The sequence below is a fragment of the Schistocerca serialis genome, chromosome 3 (assembly GCF_023864345.2).
Source record: "Schistocerca serialis cubense isolate TAMUIC-IGC-003099 chromosome 3, iqSchSeri2.2, whole genome shotgun sequence".
Lineage (NCBI taxonomy): Eukaryota > Metazoa > Arthropoda > Insecta > Orthoptera > Acrididae > Schistocerca > Schistocerca serialis.
In genome coordinates this window covers 680,444,178-680,462,308 of record NC_064640.1, presented here as the reverse complement: position 1 = coordinate 680,462,308, position 18,131 = coordinate 680,444,178, and the positions used below count along the sequence as shown (strand labels likewise).

Sequence of the window (18,131 nt, the reverse complement as noted above, 5' to 3'; positions counted from 1 at the left end):
TAAGAAATTCATGGACGAATGAAATTTCAGTACGGTGATGCATGTTTGTCACAGCAGCAAGTCTACGAATGGAGTAGGAAGTTCGCAAATGGTGTGACTTCAGTGGAAGGTGCTCCTCGTCCAGGTCCATTGCAGCAGTTGAAGTCATAGTGAAGGAAAACCGCCGAGTGACACTGAATGACATTGCAGCATATTTACAGATTAGTCATGGGTCAGCACACCACATTGTGCATGATGTGCTCCAGTTTCACAAAGTGTCTGCAAGATAGGTGCCACGGCAGCTGACTCTTGAAATGAGAGAACAACGTGTTGTTGCTTGTGAAGAACTTCTTCGGCGCTTTGAACGAGAAGGTGATGGCTTCCTTGCAAGAATCGTTACTGGGGACGAAACCCAGGTTCACTTCCACCAACTGGAAACGAAGAGAGCGAGCAAGGAATGGCGCCATTCCTCATCACCAAAACCAAAGAAGTTTCGAACAGAGCCATCAGCAGGGAAGGTTATGCTGACTCTCTTTTGGGACGAAAAAGGCGTCATTTTGGAGCATTACATGCTTAGAGGGACCACTGTCACCAGTGCATCATACACAGATCTCCAAAAAAATCATCTGCGGCCTGCAATCAAATCAAAGCGACGTGGATTCCTGTCAGCAGGTGTCCTTTTGGAACATGACAATGACAGGCCCCACACTGCCCGTACAACAGTTGCAACAATCACAGACCTGCATTTTGAGTGTCTTCCTCATCCACCATACTCAGCAGGTCTTGCCCCAAGTGATTCCCATATGTTTGGACCACTCAAAGACGCAGTGGGAGGAAAGAATTTCCGTTCTGATGAAGAGGTACGCCACGCGGTGCATGAGTGATTGCGCGGACTACCAAAAGAATTTTTTTCTAAAGGAATGTATGCACTTTGTAAGTGCTGGAGGACTTGCATTGAGCGTGGGGGAGATTATGTTGAAAAGTGATACACCCTTGTACCACTTCTGCACAATAAATAATATTTAAAAATATTTAAGGTTTTCATTCGACTCACCCTCGTACGAAAACTTAGAGATCGTTTACAGTTCTGTAAACCTAAGAAGTTGCGTATTATCTTTTAGATAATATGTAAAGGACATTTCAGTGACACGTATCCTTCTTGCTGCTTCCAATGCAGGTGCCTATAAAATCGTCAGGGTACACTTGATAAAGTAACAAAAAATCAGAAGTAGCACACAGAAAAGAGCGTTCCACGGTTGAGAGACAAATGGCGCACACGAACTTCCTCTCCAGGATATATTAAATGACATGCTACTGGACAAATAAATGAACAGCCAGTGACAACTCTGCTAAAAAAGAAAAAAACGCCGCAGAAAAAGCGGAGTGTTAAAGAGATCAGTTTTAGTGGTCAAGGGAAGCTAGGAAAAATGTAGACAATAAAATCAGCGATTCTCAGTCTGTCTCTTGACTAATACATCGACTTTGTGGTACGTCTTAAGTGAAACAGAGGAATGTGTGCTGAAAAGTAATGCCTCCGAATTTTTTATGTGGAAACTCTTATAGATTTTTAAATAAAATAAACACTATTTATATTCTACATTATTCATGTCTACGTATTTTTTTCTCAACATAGTCGTCCTGGCGACGAACACATTTCTTCCAAGGAGAGACCAGTTTGTTGATACTGATACAGTAGAATGTTTGACTTTCTTGAGGAGCCACAACAGCACCTCAGCTTGCACCTCTTCATCACTGTCAAAATGAAGTTGTCGAAGGCGTTTTTAAGCTGTGGAAACAGATGAAAATCGGATGGTACCAAGTCGGAACTGTATAGAGAATGATCGACGACAGTTGACCCAAGACGTCGGATTGTTGCAGATATCGCAGCGCTCGTGTGTGGCCTGGCATTGTCATGCTGAAAGAGAGAGTCCCCCATGTTGTTCAAATGGCTCTGAGCACTATGAGACTTAACATCTGAGGTCATCAGTCCCCTAGAACTTAGAACTACTTAAACCTAACTAACCTAAGGACATCACACATATCCATGCCCGAGGCAGGATTCAAACCTGCGACCGTAGACCGTAGCAGTCCCGCGGTTCCGGACTGCAGCCCCTAGAACCGCACGGCCACCGCGGCCGGCGACCCCCCCCCCCCCCCCATGTGTGGACGAACTCTTGGAATTCGAAATTCGATTACAGCACACAGTTTCTGATGCACCGACGTAATTACGTTACACACTGCCATGTTACACGCTATAGTTCGGAGTCCTCTAGCGGAAGGAGGCTGCAAATATGTGCTTATCAAGAATAAAGGTGTAGACTGTTTATAACGTTTGTTTTATTTAAAAATCTTTATGAGTTTTCACATAGAAAGTTTGGAGGCATTACTTATCAGAATGCCCTCGTAGAAGGGGAGAGGCAAATTTCGATCGTGTCCGAGAGTAGTGTTGATGGCCAGAATGAACAATGTAGATTCGAACAGGTGATATGAGTTGCGTACATGAGTGTGTGTGTGTGTGTGTGTGTGTGTGTGTGTGTGTGTGTGTGTGCGTGTATGTGCGTGAGTGTGTATGGTGCACTCAACAGCTAGGTTCTTACAACTTATATATTCGCTTCTACACCTGCGCAGCGACAGTGCTGTGAAGGTACTCGGTTTAGAACTATGTTAGAGGAAAAATGAAAGCCTCAATGCAATTTCCGGTTCCGGAAGACAGCGAGGCATATGCAGTAATCAGATATTTTCCACGCTCAGGAGGCCAAATGGTTTCCGCGTAAACTGTGGAACATGCAGATCGGAGGACATGAGCAAGCGCGCTGTAAGAATATGGTACTCATGGAAGGCCAATCAGTGTGTACTAAAGAACGCAGGGGTCGAGCCCAGACCTTGTAATTGTATATGTAAAAAATGGTTCAAATGGCTCTGAGCACTATGGTACTTAACTGCTGAGGTCATCAGTCCCCTAGAACTTAGAACTATTTCAACCTAACTAACGTAAGGACATCACATACATCCATGCCCGAGGCAGGATTCGAACCTGCGATCGCAGCGGTCGCGCGGTTCCAGACTGTAGCGCCTAGAGCCGCTCGGTCACGCCGGCCGGCATAAGTCCACACTTTTGCCTAAAAACCAGATTGACCAGTGCTGTTGCCTGAGCATTTTATGCAAGAAGCCCTATGCTACTTGCAGAGTAACTTTTTTCCCGGCTATTGGAATTTTGAAGCGCAGATATAAGAAGCGACTTCTGTACAATTATTTAGTTCACTGTACTGTACGGCAACAGGGTTACCGTATTAATCTTTGTTTTGTGATTTCTCTTTTTCTGTTCATATATCTCTCAATCCCCAAACGCAGCAGTTAGCACAAAAACGTTTTGAAACTACATCCGTGCTCCCCGGAAACCAACCGCAGACGGGTATGTAGAACAAAAGTAACTGAATTTGCCAATGCTGCGGAAGTGTACATCACGTTATTGACTCTGCAGTCGCAGCAACACATCGCGTTCATCTCTGTGATCTCGTGCAGTGCTTTGGCAAACCGCATGCTCTCAGCTATTCGTTACTTCTCTTGTACGTGATTTATAAGCTGATCACCAGGAAAACTGGTATTATTCTACTAGTCCATGTTTTTGATATTCGATTATCCTGCTGATATGATAACTGTGTGTTTAACATTACAAAGATGCTGTATTGATAACAGGAAGTTCCACAAATTTCTCTACTGAGCGAGGCGACGCATTCGTAGCGGAGTTCTGATCTCCGACCAACCACGTCTAAGGGTCCTAATCTTTTCTCCTAATTTCTGCATTTCTGCATGTAAGTTCGGATAGAAATGTGCTATCTTTTCCACATTTAACTAATGATTGTAACAATCATTACAGGAAACTGAGCCTATCTGCTGCCATGTTAGGTTATAGAGAATACAGGATTGTACAATGAAAATTATGTGTTTACAGTGCAAGTAATCGTCACAAAAGATTCATAAATTTATGTGGTGAGCTTTTTGTAAACATGTTTAACATGTCACTACCACTTTCGAGGCTCAGCTCATCGTCTGGCGACGGTGAGAACACTTTTTTATCCTAAACTTAATTCACATTTCGATACGTCATTCAGAATAAATTAATAATCTGTTACACGTAATTTAACTAAATTTAGAGGTGAAGGTGTATTAAAGTGGATTAAACTTAGTATAAAAATTTATCCTGAATGGTCACTTGACGATGAGTTGAAGTGTGACACGAATAGCTAGAGTCCATGACTGTATACATGTTTTTTGGCTGATCAAAGCATTTCAGAGACTTTATTATTTTTAGTGTCAGATGGATATGACTAGCTTGTCTCACGATACTGGAGAAAAATTGTCAATGCCGAAGATCTTTATAGTGACTATTATTTCTACCATGTTCGTAAAACATCTTCAGCACCTTGCAGTTGATGATTGCTCTAGTCATATCAACGGCAGACGGCTATACTATTTTATAATATAGAGTAATCGAAAGAAGTTCTTTTTTAAAGTTTCCTTTTCATTATTAAATACGGACGTATTACAGCTAAGGTTTATACCAATGAGCAAAATCGTTTACAAAGGCAATCACAATGTAGATAACGAGACGGAATTGGGCCCTAGTCGGATACTGTGATTACGGACGATCAACATCAAAATGCAACAGCACATTAAGTTCTCTCATTAAGAGTATCAAAATGCGACTTTCTATGTTGTATTCTGAAGAAAGATAAAGACTGATATACTACAAACGACGACAATCCTGGGGTTAGTGAGTGTGTTGCTAAAATTATGAAATACTGTTAAATACTAGAACTCAGGTAGACAGAGAAAGTTATGTTGAAGAAAGAAACAAAGCCAAACAGATAATTGCAGCATCCAAGAAGAAATCTTGGGAAGACTTTGGAAACAGGTTGGAGACTTTGTGTCAAGCTGCTGGAAAACCATTCTGGAGTGTAATTAGCATTCTTCGAAAGGGAGATAAGAAGGAAATTTTGGACAGGTCAGGAAAACTGCCGGTGAATCCTGTTGATGCCTTGGGTAGATGGAGGAAATATTTTGAAGAGTTGCTCAATGTAGGTGAAAATACAATCAGTAATGTTTCAGATTTCGATGTACAATGGGATAGGAATTATGCTGGAAATAGGATCACATTTGAGGAAGTGGAGAAAATGGTCGATAGATTGCAGTGCTATAAAGCGGCTGGGGTGGATGAACTTAAGTCGGAACTCATCAAATACAGTGGAATGTCAGGTCTTAAATGGCTACACAGGATAATTGAAATGGTGTGGGAGTCGGGACAGGTTCCATCAGACTGGACGAAAGCAGTAATCACACCAATCTTTAAACATGGGAACAGAAAAGATTGTAACAACTACAGAGGTATCTCTTTAATCAGCGTTGTGGGTAAAATTTTCTCAGGTATTGTTGCAAGAAAAGTGCGAGTATTAGTTGAGGACAAATTGGACGAAAATCAGTGTGGGTTTAGGCCTCTTAGAGGTTGTCAGGACTAGATCTTTAGCTTACGGCAAATAATGGAGAAGTGTTACGAGTGGAACAGGGAATTGTATCTATGCTTTATAGATCTAGAAAAGGCATATGACCGGGTTCCTAGGAGAAAGTTATTGTCTGTTCTACTAGATTATGGAATAGGAGGCAAACTTTTGCAAGCAATTAAAGGTCTTTACATAGATAGTCAGGCAGCAGTTAGAGTTGACGGTAAATTGAGTTCATGGTTCAGAGTAGTTTCAGTGGTAAGACAAGGATGCAACCTGTCTCCACTGTTGTTCATATTATATATGGATCATATGTTGAAAACAATAGACTGACTGGGTGAGATTAAGATATGTGAACACAAAATAAGCAGTCTCGCATATGCGGATGACTTAGTTGTGATGGTAGATTCGACTGAAAGTTCTCAAAGTAATATTTCAGAGCTATATCAGAAATGTAAGGACTATGATATGAAGATTACCATCTCCAAAACGAAAGTAATGTCAATGGGAAAGACATATAAACGGACTGAGTGCCAAATAGGAGGAACAAAGTTAGAACAGGTGGACAGTTTCAAGTACTTAGGATGCATATTTTCACAGGATGGCAACATAGTGAAAGAACTTGAAGCGAGGTGTAGCAAAGCTGATGCAGTGAGCGGTCAGCTATGGTCTACTCTCTTCTGCAAGAAGGAAGTCAGTACCAAGACTAAGTTATCTGTGCACCGTTCAATCTTTCGACCAACTTTGTTGTATGGGAGCGAAAGCTGGGTGGATTCAGGTTACCTTATCAATAAGGTCGAGGTTACGGATATAAAAGTAGCTACGATGATTGCAGGTACTAGTAAATGGGAACAATGGCAGGAGGGTGTCCACAATGAGGAAATCAAAGAAAAACTGGGAATGAACTCTATAGATGTAGCAGTCAGGGCGAACAGGCTTGGATGGTGGGGTCATGTTACACGCATGGGAGAAGCAAGGTTACCCAAGAGACTCATGGGTTCAGCAGTAGAGGGTAGGAGGAGTCGGGGTAGACCAAGGAGAAGGTACTTGGATTCGGTTAAGAATGATTTTGAAATAATAGGCTTAACATCAGAAGAGGCACCAATGTTAGCACTGAACAGGGGATCATGGAGGAATTTTATAAGGGGGACTATGCTCCAGACTGAACGCTGAAAGGCATATTCAGTCTTAAATGATGATGATGATGATGATGTTAAAAGTGTTATAAAAAAACTAAACTCCGCCTGAACAGGCCATGCAGGACCAACGGTACCCACCAGCCGCCATGTCATCCACAAGCGTCACTGGATGCGGATATGGAGGGGCATGTGGTCAGCACACTGCTGTCACTGCAGTATGTCAGTTTACGAGACCGGAGCCGCTACTTCTCAGTCAAGTAGCTCCTCAGTTTGCCTCACAAGGGCTGAGTGCACCCCGCTTGCCAACGGCGCTCGGAAGACCAGATGGTCACCCAAACAAGTGCTAGCCCAGCCCGGCAGCGCTTAACTTCGGTGATCTGATGGGAACCGGTGTTACAACTGCGACAAGGCCGTTGGCAAAAGTTTATACAGCAAGAATAAAATAATAATATTTCTGAATTCCATCGATAAACACTTATTATAACACACAGCATTTAAGTGTTTCCGTCAAGATATCTCAAAATGTAACTAGTTCGGAAATTATTACATTTAGATTACTTGTGAGTGTAGGTTTATTTAATTCGTATAAATGCATATACACTTGATGGCAATAACATTAAATTTCCGCCGACAAATAAAAGGAAAACTCACACACGCACTATTTACAAGAGATTGACTTATCATACGTTATGGTTGGAAAGTTCAGGTAGTACTGTTTGTGGAAGGTCTAAAAGAGTTAGATTTGTTAGTATAAAAAAGCATAGAGTATGATTAGATCTGCAACAAGCAGCAGATTAAAATTTACAGAGCCATAATCAGTAAACAGCATGTTATCTCCGTCTACAGGGTGTTTCAAAATGAAGTTTTAAAAATCTGGGGGCACGTCAGATGCAGATGACATTTTCGCGCCGTGAGAATTAAAGTCGCAGTGCCCCAGGCGCAGAAATTTTTCTAGGGCTTATTTTTACATGGCGTTTTAACTACGATCCATGGAAACAAGAAGACACTGTTCCGGGCGAAATTACGTCATTTCCGGCACAGCTGCATGTTATTTGTTATGTTAGTTGATAATTACACACAAACGTCGCGACTGAATAAACATTTAACGTCGGGAACAGTTGATGTTTGTAGCAGACACAGAGTTATAACTACTCATTTTAAAAAGACAGCAACAGCCGAAACTGCTAATTTTTAAGTATTGTAAAGTACAAATAGGCTTTCCTTTAGTTAAAAGAAACATAGTACATTAAGTTTTGCACATGAGATAGAACGACAGTGGCAGTTATCATAGCACACGAATAGGTATGAATGACTGGGGTAGACTGTTGTAGATGTTTGAATATACTTATTGAGGAACATTTTAAATTGGAGGAAAAGCATTATTGAGCCTCTAGATAACTGATTTAGGCAATTTTTTTCTCTGTGTGTAATATGCTAGTTATGAAAAGTAAACATTTTTATAGGTGTTCCACATTTCCACTCATTAACGTCTTACGTCATAGTTTTTTGAGATAGTTCATAACTCTGTAAAACAGGTTATTTGCATAAAAGCGAGGAGTCTGTTAGGCATAATTCATCACGTGTTAACTGATCCTTCGGTCGCTTCTTGGTACTACAACTACATAATTATATATCAAAAGCACAGTATTGAGTAACTATGTTATTTCGAAAGCCGATTTTCGGCATACAAGGCCATCATCAGATTTTAAGTGACTGTCGTCGTCAAATGGGGGTGCAATATAGTGAACAGCACTGAAAAAGATGATACATATCGAGAGCGCACTGACTATGTGTTTGCACCGCTCTCTATGTCTAATATCGTTTTCAGTTGTTTTTCTTTCTCTGTGTAGTTCACTAGTATTCTACTCTCTTTGGCGATGATAGTCAGTTAAAGTCAGATAAAGGCCTTGTGAGTCCAAAATCGATTACCGAAATAAATGAGTACTGTAGAATATCCACCACATTGTGCTTCTAATTTATTATAATTCATGAATAATTGTGAATAGTAATATCCACCGCCACATTATCAGATGAAAAAATTATCTCCAGTACCCTTGACTATAGCTATCAGGCGCTCAGAAAGGTGTTCAGTATACAGTCACAAACATCTTCAGACATTTATTCAATAAAATAAATGATTGGCAGGCGACAAGGTAAATTGAAATCTGATATCAAATAGTTTCTTCTCAACGACTCTCTCTTTTTATGGACTAATTTAGAATAATAACTACGAGCATGAGCAGTATAAAATAGAAAGATATTTAATTTGTTGCTAAATTTAAGTAGCCATCAATACTATCGAAGATTAATACGCTCACTTTAACTGACTTTAGGCCGTTGTTGTGTTTCTTGATCTGTAGATGGTCAGCATTTAGCCACACAAGTAAACATGTACACACAGACTGTGGACCGAGTCTTTCCGCGGATCATGAAATTAATTAACTGACTAACAGAAAATAGTATCACACAATGACGAATAGTGATGCAGGCCTAAGCCGCTAAAGTTTCAAGCTCTTTCACTGGCATGAATGAACTATTGTGAAAACTCACCACTCACCATGCGTAGCATTAAGAGGTACTGTACGTTCTGTCAGCAAATCAGACACGTAGTTCATGTATCACCTTCGGGTGCACTTATTTCCAGTTTATCACTTATCCACATGGCTAAAATGGACCGTTACGGATTACACTTAGTTTAGATTTATTAGGCAGAAAACTGTATTTTTAATTTCAAATTTTGTATTTTTCTACTCCAATTTTTAGTATGATAAAAATAAAAAAGTTCTAACTCGGTGCACCACTTATCTTTTCCATGAACTTTCATTCACATTCCAATCTTCTTACCTGTTGCAGAAAAGAGGCATACGTCTCTACCTGGACAGTATTCTACTACTGTCCTTAGTTCTTGTACCTTGTTCAACATAATTACCAATTAGAGTCTACTACTGTTCGAACTAGTAGTTTACTACTTTAGCTTACATGTTCTGCACAAACGCTACTGCTACTACTACTACTACTACTACTACTACTACTACTTAGCTATTTGTACTGATGTGACTGTATACAGCAAAAAATACTTACACTTTTGCTTTTACTACGATTACAATTACAAATATCTTCCATTGTAATAAAAGTTTCATTAATGGCAGTTATAGTACCGTCGGGTAATCTCCCGTCCTATCACAATGATTTCAATGTCTGTGTACTTTATTTTCAGAAAGGGCCACAGGTTAATCTTCGGAGATTGAAATCAGTTGGTCATTCCGTTCCGAAACATATCAGCCATTGTACTGTCTAACTAGCCGACACCTGTATGACACTGATGTCTCAAACGCAAAATCCCACACGTGATAAGCAGGCGACCGCGCAAGCCAACCGACGGACGATGTCTGCTGAACTGTGACGGAGGCTTTGGTGTTACGGTCAACAAGTGAACGAACGCTGATTGATGGAATTAGGCGGCCTTAACTTGGGGGAGGAACAGTAAAAAATTGGCTTCTTATAACTTTTCGTATTTAGTGGTCGAGGCATACAGGTTCCAGGCATCGATCCTGCCAGGATCGTTATCCCCGGGATTCGATGATACCCGACACGGCAATCTTGCACGGCCCTTCATACCGCGTGCCGAAACATGAGACTCGCTACCGTATCGTGTGCATCTATTACTGCAGTCAAAGCTGAAACGTGGATCGTCCGAGAAACGAACGCCGGCCATTGTCTGCGTCCGTGGTCTCATTGTAGCCCGTCCCGCCGACCGTCTGGGGTCACGTTTCATCGTGCGCCGTACTCGCCGAGAGCGGATGGGCTGTTACGGGGCGCCGCTTGGGTGTCACTGACCATCCTCAGTTAACTACAAAAGAAATAACACGCTGATAATCGTGTGAGTTTATACCTCGCAGAATTACTCCTAAGTATTGTGACAAATGAAAAGGTTAGGAGCAAGAATCTTGGGCGACTCCTATAACACAAATTTGACCTCTTTTTTAGACCGTCATCATCATTGGGTTGTCTACCTTGCTGCAGGTTTTGACTGCATAGCCCTCCAAGCATCTGCGTTCCTCTTCATTCTTTGGTACCCTCTTTGTAGCCTGCTGACATCATCCAGCATCTGTAACCTTCTTCTGCCTTTCCCCCTTTTTCCCGGAACGAAACCTTCAATTGCCTCTACTAGAAGGCAATGGCAATTATGAAAAATTAAGGAGGGAATCAATGATATGCAGTGAAACTCAGTAAAATCGGGTCCGAAATTAGAATGTCAGTGTTAGCTTAATTTTAGATATTGTGAAACGGCAGCGGTATTCCTACAGCGTTGTCCTGATAATTTACAAAAAAGAGCAAGAAGACAACTGCGCAAAACCAGACTGATATCTCATTCGAAAACGTAAGAAAGTTATACAATAAAATAGATGTGTAATGAAAGGTCAGAACAAATACCGCAGGAACCCTTTACACGAGGTCAAGTCTTGTACCTTGAACGAGTCCGGTAAATATTCTTCACTGTCGATGGAACATCTGAAGCGAACAGTGCAGTATAGAGTAATTTGTTCTCGCTGCTTACGAATACGGTACACGAAGTCGGAACGTAAGTCTAGAGCAAATAACGGCTTCTGACAACCAACTAACGGAGTTACGTTCAGGAGTAGCAAGAAAATAAGTAAAACACCTAGTTTATTTTTGGAAGTTCTAAATACTTGAAACATTCATTGGAGTGGAACTTTTTAGTGGAAAACAGCAATTGGTTCTCGCTGCTTACGAATACGTTATACGAAGTAGGAACGTAAGTGCGAACATGCTACAAACAGAGGAAATTACTACCCTACATGTAACTCCTATTGAATGTGAAAGAAGTAAAAGTGCAAGAAACATTCATTTTACAGGTGAAAGGAGCTAGTGGAGAGTAAAAAGAAGTTCACGTATGGCGCCGCTCTGTGCTTAGAAATGATAGCGATTTGAATGCAACTACTGAATCAAATTACCTGTTTAAATCATTATGTTCGATCGTGCAACACAGAGGCTCAAGTTGCAAAATATTCGAGGCAAATGCCTCGATGTCCAGGCAGATCAAACACTTGCAATTGCAGCCAGATATTTTTAAATATGTTTGAGAGCATCATCCGAAGGAAAACGTAACCTTTAGGATTTATAGGAGGTACCACTTACGGAAATTTTGTGTGATACGTTAGGCGATGGTAATGTCTCCGACAAGTAAAATTTATTTGCTGCTCTCTTTCAACATGAAATCTGAAGTGAAAAACTTGTGCTTTGAACACTAGACCCCTCATCACAATATACACAGTCGCCAAGAGTTTCCAATGGATTGTTCCTCTCGTGTCAAGAGACGATTCTTGGTATATTCTAAGGGACTTACACTTACATTTAGATCAATAAAGAATCTATGGAAGAGGTTACTATGCATAAATGCAATCCGAACGTCTGATGAATAATTGTAATTTTCTTAGATTTAATGGGTAGGTTTGACGAATCGAACAGTCTCGTGCGAGATAAAAGTATCAGGCAGAAATAATAAGGTAGAAGTTCAGAGAAGGAATCTAGAGCGGTCAGCAGAACTGCGCGGTTGGAGCTGGCAGCGGCCACAAGTGGCACGGAACTCGCGATGGCAGCGCAAAGCGTCCATTTCAGCTGCCATTGCGTAAGCTAACAGATCGCCCACTGCTAAGTCACTTCCCTTGGGGCTCATTCTCTAAATCACATTTCTGTTCCTCTCGCTTTAGCAACAATAAACTGTCAAGTACGACGAATCGATTTACAACGGTCGCTGTCTTCTCTCACTCATATTGTTTAACTGACTCACAGTTTATTCTGGGTTACTGTTATGAAATAATTATTTGGCGAAAATAGAAACTGCTTTGGCTGAATCATTTCTGCCTAAAAATGTGCTCTACAAATAAAATTTGGAGCAGGTACACCAACAGCTTAGGCACCAATGTCACGTTCACCTAAAAGCGTGGTTAATTTGCTGCATGCGATAAGATGGTTCACAGTTCATATAAAAAGATTTCGTGGTCCTAAACTAAAAGTGAAGAATGCAGTCTATCACGTAAATCTATTAGAGATTACCGAAATCGCCAGTTCATCGGGGTTTACGTACCAACAATTTACTCGACATTGCACAAACTAATCAGGGCACAACTGATAAGGAAAAAAATTATGGCTACCCGCTTAATATGAAATCTAGACCGCGTTATTTTATATTTAAGGAAAAGGCTAATACAATGTTTTGTAAGGAGTGTCCTCCTGTATGAAACGTAGACATTGAGGGAAAAAGACGGAGCAAGGATGAAGGCTTTTCAAACGATATTTCATGATATTGATGGTGGAGGATGGAAAGAATAATTTGGATGGACAGAGTGAAAACCGAAGAGGTAATGAGAAGATTGGGAGAGCAAAGACAATTACTGGATGTGATAGAAGGAAACGAAACTGGATTGGACATCTATTATGAATGAAGAAGAGTCTTATAAGACAATCTTAGGAAGGTATGTGGAAGGAAAGAGATGGACAAGGAGGAAGAGATTTCAAATTCTGAATGATGTGATGGACGGCGGCACATGCACCGGTATTGAGAAGGAAGCAATGGATCGCATGAAATGGAGACGTAAAGGACCTGGCAATATAGCAGAAAACTGATCGTGATCTGCTTAATAGTGTATTGCTCCACTTTTGGGACGCAGTATAGTCGCGATTCTTCGTGGTATGGATTCGGCAAGTCCTTGGTAGGTTTCCGGAGGTATGTGGCACCAGATGTCTCTGCCAGAGTCACGCAGTTCACGCACATTAGGGGCCCGTTTTTGGGGACACGGAGCTGCCACCCGATAGCGTCCGAGATCTGTTTCACCGGGCTCAGATCAGGCGAATATGATGGCCTAGACATCAACGTAAGTTCACTGTAAAATTTCTCAAATCACTGCAGCACAATTCTGGTTTTGTTACACATACAGTTATTCTGCTGCAAGATGTCGTTGGCGTCGGGGATGACATTAAGCATGATGGGATGCTGTTGGTCACAGTAATGTTCACATACTCCACAGCTGTCATAGTACCTTCTACTGTACCACAGACCCTCCTCCAGTAGGTCCACGCATAATAAAGCAATCGGATGTTAGAAACAACTTTTGGATTGATAACAGCCTTACCTTTAGAACACAGCACTTAATCATGGACAGAAGATGATTTGCTAGGGAAGATGTAAATAACTTCTTGTGCGCCTCTCGGAAATAGAAAATAACCACTACCTTACGTAGTATGTCTAAACTACTTGGTAAATAATTTTGTCTCTAAGCTCAGACTGTTCACAGACGAGGTTTGTGATCCTGACACCTACTGAAGTCCCCATTCTGAACTACGGAAGATTTCCTCCTGGTGCAATAACTGGCAACTGGCTAAAAAAATAGAGAAATGGAAATTTGTTCTCGTTTCCTTTCTTTCAATATCTCAATTTTGAATGGTTTCACGGTGCTCTCCGTTTCTTATTATAGTATGTCAATATTTTTGTTACTATATATCTGCTACTACTATAAAAAAACAGCCTCGATAATCTACCTTACACATTATAATCTTTGCCTGCGTCAATAATTTGCATTCAATTTCTCGTTACATTTTCATTTCATCATGGTCCGTATTCCACTCCACACAACGCTATTGCCATGCTGTGGTTTAGACACATCCCCAAGAAAGCTGATGCTTTGAAAGAAATGCTTCGTGAAGGTAACAAATGCGTTTCTGAGAACCACGATTTCACGATATTTCATTGATTATCTCGTTGCTCTCTAATGTCGGATTATGGACAAGAATTACGGGAACGGCGACTAATGTGGTACCCTTAAGCCAAATATGGCAAAAAATGTTGTTATTGTTTTGAAATAAAGTATAGTGGCATAAAACCTGTCCTTGAGCATTTGTTTTGATGTAAATACTAAAAGAAAAAAGATTTCGAACCAAAACGACACAAAGCAAGAAAATATTTTCTAAGACTTACAAAACGATATGTTAGGAAAAGTGTCGGGTGCCAGGGGCCATAGAACAAAACATAAGTTTTTAAATAAACAAGGTGTTTTGTGGTTAAAGACAAATTAACCCGTTTAGGTAGCCAAATAACAAGACAACAAAAAGGCAGTTGGTTTGAACTTTTCTACTGAACGTGACACAGGGCTCTGAACTTGTGGACTGAGCACTTCCATGTGACAATTCTGTATCCTTTTTCATAAAGTTTTTATAGAAATAGTCACCTGCCAGTTTCTTTTCTCTGTTAAATCTGCGAGGGAGTTTTAAATTTTGTGCCAAATTTAAGTCAACTTTTGAAACTCAATCTCATCGAGCGCCATCAACCTGGAATCTAAATTTCTCGTGTGTGCTACAAACACTTCTTCGTAATTTCCTTCAGATGTTGGTTTTGAAAAGCCCATATGGGGTACCACAGATTCTCTAGAATGATTTTATTAATCTCCTTTGCAGTATAGTTCTAGAACATTAAAACGACCGGCCATTTTGTCTTCAAAAACACTTGAAATAGCTTGCTTCATTCCAGTCTCGGATCACTCCACTCGATTCTCACTGGTACGTTTCATCTTCAACCTTAGCATCGTGCTTTAAATACAAAAACTGCTTATAGGGCTCATACTACGCGACTTTAGTGTAGTCAGTACTGCCTGACACATTGCACATTAAAACATGGCAGAAACGGAAACCGGCTTGAGTGAGAAGAATTTCATTATTACGATAAATCTACATCAAACTACTTAAATGTTAATACTAGCATGACAGTGTTACTTCTTACATTTACACTGTTCACCACTGTTGACACTCAGAAACAAATAAAATTTACTTGTGACACAAACTCAATATCTACATCACTCAAGCTATAACAAATTACGGAGTGATGTCTGCACTGTATTCCAAGCACTGCATGCGTCTGCTGTTTTGCGCCAAACCCGAGAAACACCAAGTGGCCCACACTATCTGTGGTTCTCCTATATTCGCATTTCAGGCCACCCACTCTATCGATACAGATGCTACTCCACTACAAATAGTAGACAACTATGCTACTATTCACACTGTCAGTTCTATATAGGCATGCTTTAATTGTTATGAGAATAAATTTCGATTTTAGAGCAGAAAAGATAGTGCAAATTTATCCCACAACGTAGCTGACGGGCTAGGTGCTACACAGTTTAAGAACAGGGTGAGCATCAATCTGCGGCTAATTGCTGATGATACTGTGGTGTACGGAAAAGTGTCGTCGTTGAGTGACTATAGGAGGATATAGGATACCTTAGACAAAATTGATGTGATTCTAAATGTAGAAAAAATTAAGTTAATGCAGATGAGTACGAAAAAACAATCCTGTAATGTTCGAATACAGCGTTAGTAGTGTGCTTCCTGGTACAGTCAAGTCGATTAAATATCTAGGTGTAACGTTTCAATGCGATGTGAAAAAGAATGAGCATGAAAAGATTTTAGTTAGGAAGACGAATAGTCGACTTCGGCTTATTGGGAGAATTTTAGGAAATTGTGGTTCATCTGTAATGGAGACCGCGTATAGAACACTAGTTCGACCCATTCTTGAGTACTGCTCGAGTGTATTGGATCCCCGTCAGTTCGTATTAAAGGAAGACATCGTAGCAGTTCAGACACAGGCTGCTAGGTTTGTTACCGGTGGGTTCGATCCACACGCAAGCAATACGGAGATGCTTCGGAAACTCGAGTGGGAATCGCTGGACGGAAGGCGACATTCACTGAGAAAATTCAGAGAACCGGCATTTGAAGCTGTCTGCAGAACGATTTAACTGTCACTCACGTACAGTTCGCTTAAGGACCACGCAGATAAAGTAAGGGATATTAGAGCTCGTACAGAGGAATATAGAGAGCCGTTTTCTCTCGCTCTATTTGCAAATGGAACAGGAAGGGAAAAGATTAGCAGATGTATCCTCCGCCACGCACCGTGCGGTGGCTTTTGGAGTATGTATGTAGATGTGGATGCAGAAGGTACTCTGCAAGTAGCGCACCAGTATCACTACTGTACGAAAGGTTACAACCTGACAAGAAAGATTAAAGGCTGCGAAACTCCATGTAAACAGTGATGTTTTAGAGGATTCCATTACTCTGGTAGTTGTCTGTATTTGATGGATTCTTCTACTTTCACTTCCATACGTTCAGAAAATTTTGAATAGCCACAAAAGTTCAGAGAACTAGCGTAATGTTTTAGAAATATAGAACCAAACATCAAAACCAATTAAGCGCCGCCAGTCGTTTCGCACAGAAGTCATGCTTGGAAATTTTTAAAAAGCTTTTGGCTTAACTGAGCATGAAGGTTCCAAGGTTCAAAGGTGTGTGAAATCTTATGGGACTTAACTGCTAAGGTCATCAGTCCCTAAGCTTACACACTACTTAACCTAAACTATCCTAAGGACAAACACACACACCCATGCCGAGGGAGGACTCGAACCTCCGCCGGAATCAGTCACACAGTCCATGACTGCAGCGCCTTAGACCACTCGGTTAATCCTGCGCGGCAACTGATCATACCATGCTCTTTAATGCCCTACATTAATATCCTGTGGATGATGAGACGGCCCGCATCTCGTGGCCGTGCGGTAGCGTTCTCGCTTCCCACGCCCGGGTTCCCGGGTTCGATTCCCGGCGGGGTCAGGGATTTTCTCTGCCTCGTGATGGCTGGGTGTTGTGTGCTGTCCTTAGGTTAGTTAGGTTTAAGTAGTTCTAAGTTCTAGGGGACTTATGACCACAGCAGTTGAGTCCCATAGTGCTCAGAGCCATTTGAACCATTTGATGATGAGACAACACAGGTTCCAAGGATACAGACCTGGTATCCGTCACGACGACATATGGCAAAATCATACAGGGGAAACACTCGAAATATTTAACATGAAATTATCACGAACATTGAGGAAGAAGGAATGACAAACAAAACTCTTGCAGAAGAATTGTGCAAAGCCTGTACAATCACCTTAATATATATAACAAGCAATCCGTTTCCACCAGTCGTTTACCAAAAGCACTCTAGGCAGTTGAGACATTGTCTTTAACTAACACCAGTTCCGTCAGAAAATAGAGCGACGGATACTGAGAAAAGGGGAGTGTCGTAGGACCGTTGCTATTCACAATATACATAAATGACCTTGTGGATAGCATCGGAAATTCACTGAGGCTTTTTGCGGATGATGCTGTAGTATATAGAGAGGTTGTAACAATGGAAAATTGTACTGAAATGCAGAAGGATCTGCAACGAATTAGCGCATGGTGCAGCGAATGGCAATTGAATCTCAATGTAGACAAGTGTAATGTGCTGCGAATACATAGAAAGAAAGATCTTTTATCATTTAGCTACAATATAACAGGTCAGTAACTGGAAGCAGTTAATTCCATAACTTATCTGGGAGTAGGCATTAGGAGGGATTTAAAATGGAATGACCATATAAAATTAATCGTCGGTAAAGCAGGTGCCAGAGTGAGATTAATTGGAAGAATCATAAGGAAATGA

General features: G+C 41.0%; 1 protein-coding gene and 1 pseudogene across 1 annotated transcript in view; both read right to left on the bottom strand.

Moving 5' to 3' along the window:
* Positions 1-18,131, bottom strand: part of LOC126470562 (proto-oncogene tyrosine-protein kinase ROS) — a 564,149-nt gene that overhangs the window by 501,920 nt on the left and 44,098 nt on the right. The window lies entirely within an intron of this gene.
* LOC126471856 (5S ribosomal RNA) lies at positions 6,917-7,034 on the bottom strand (annotated as a pseudogene).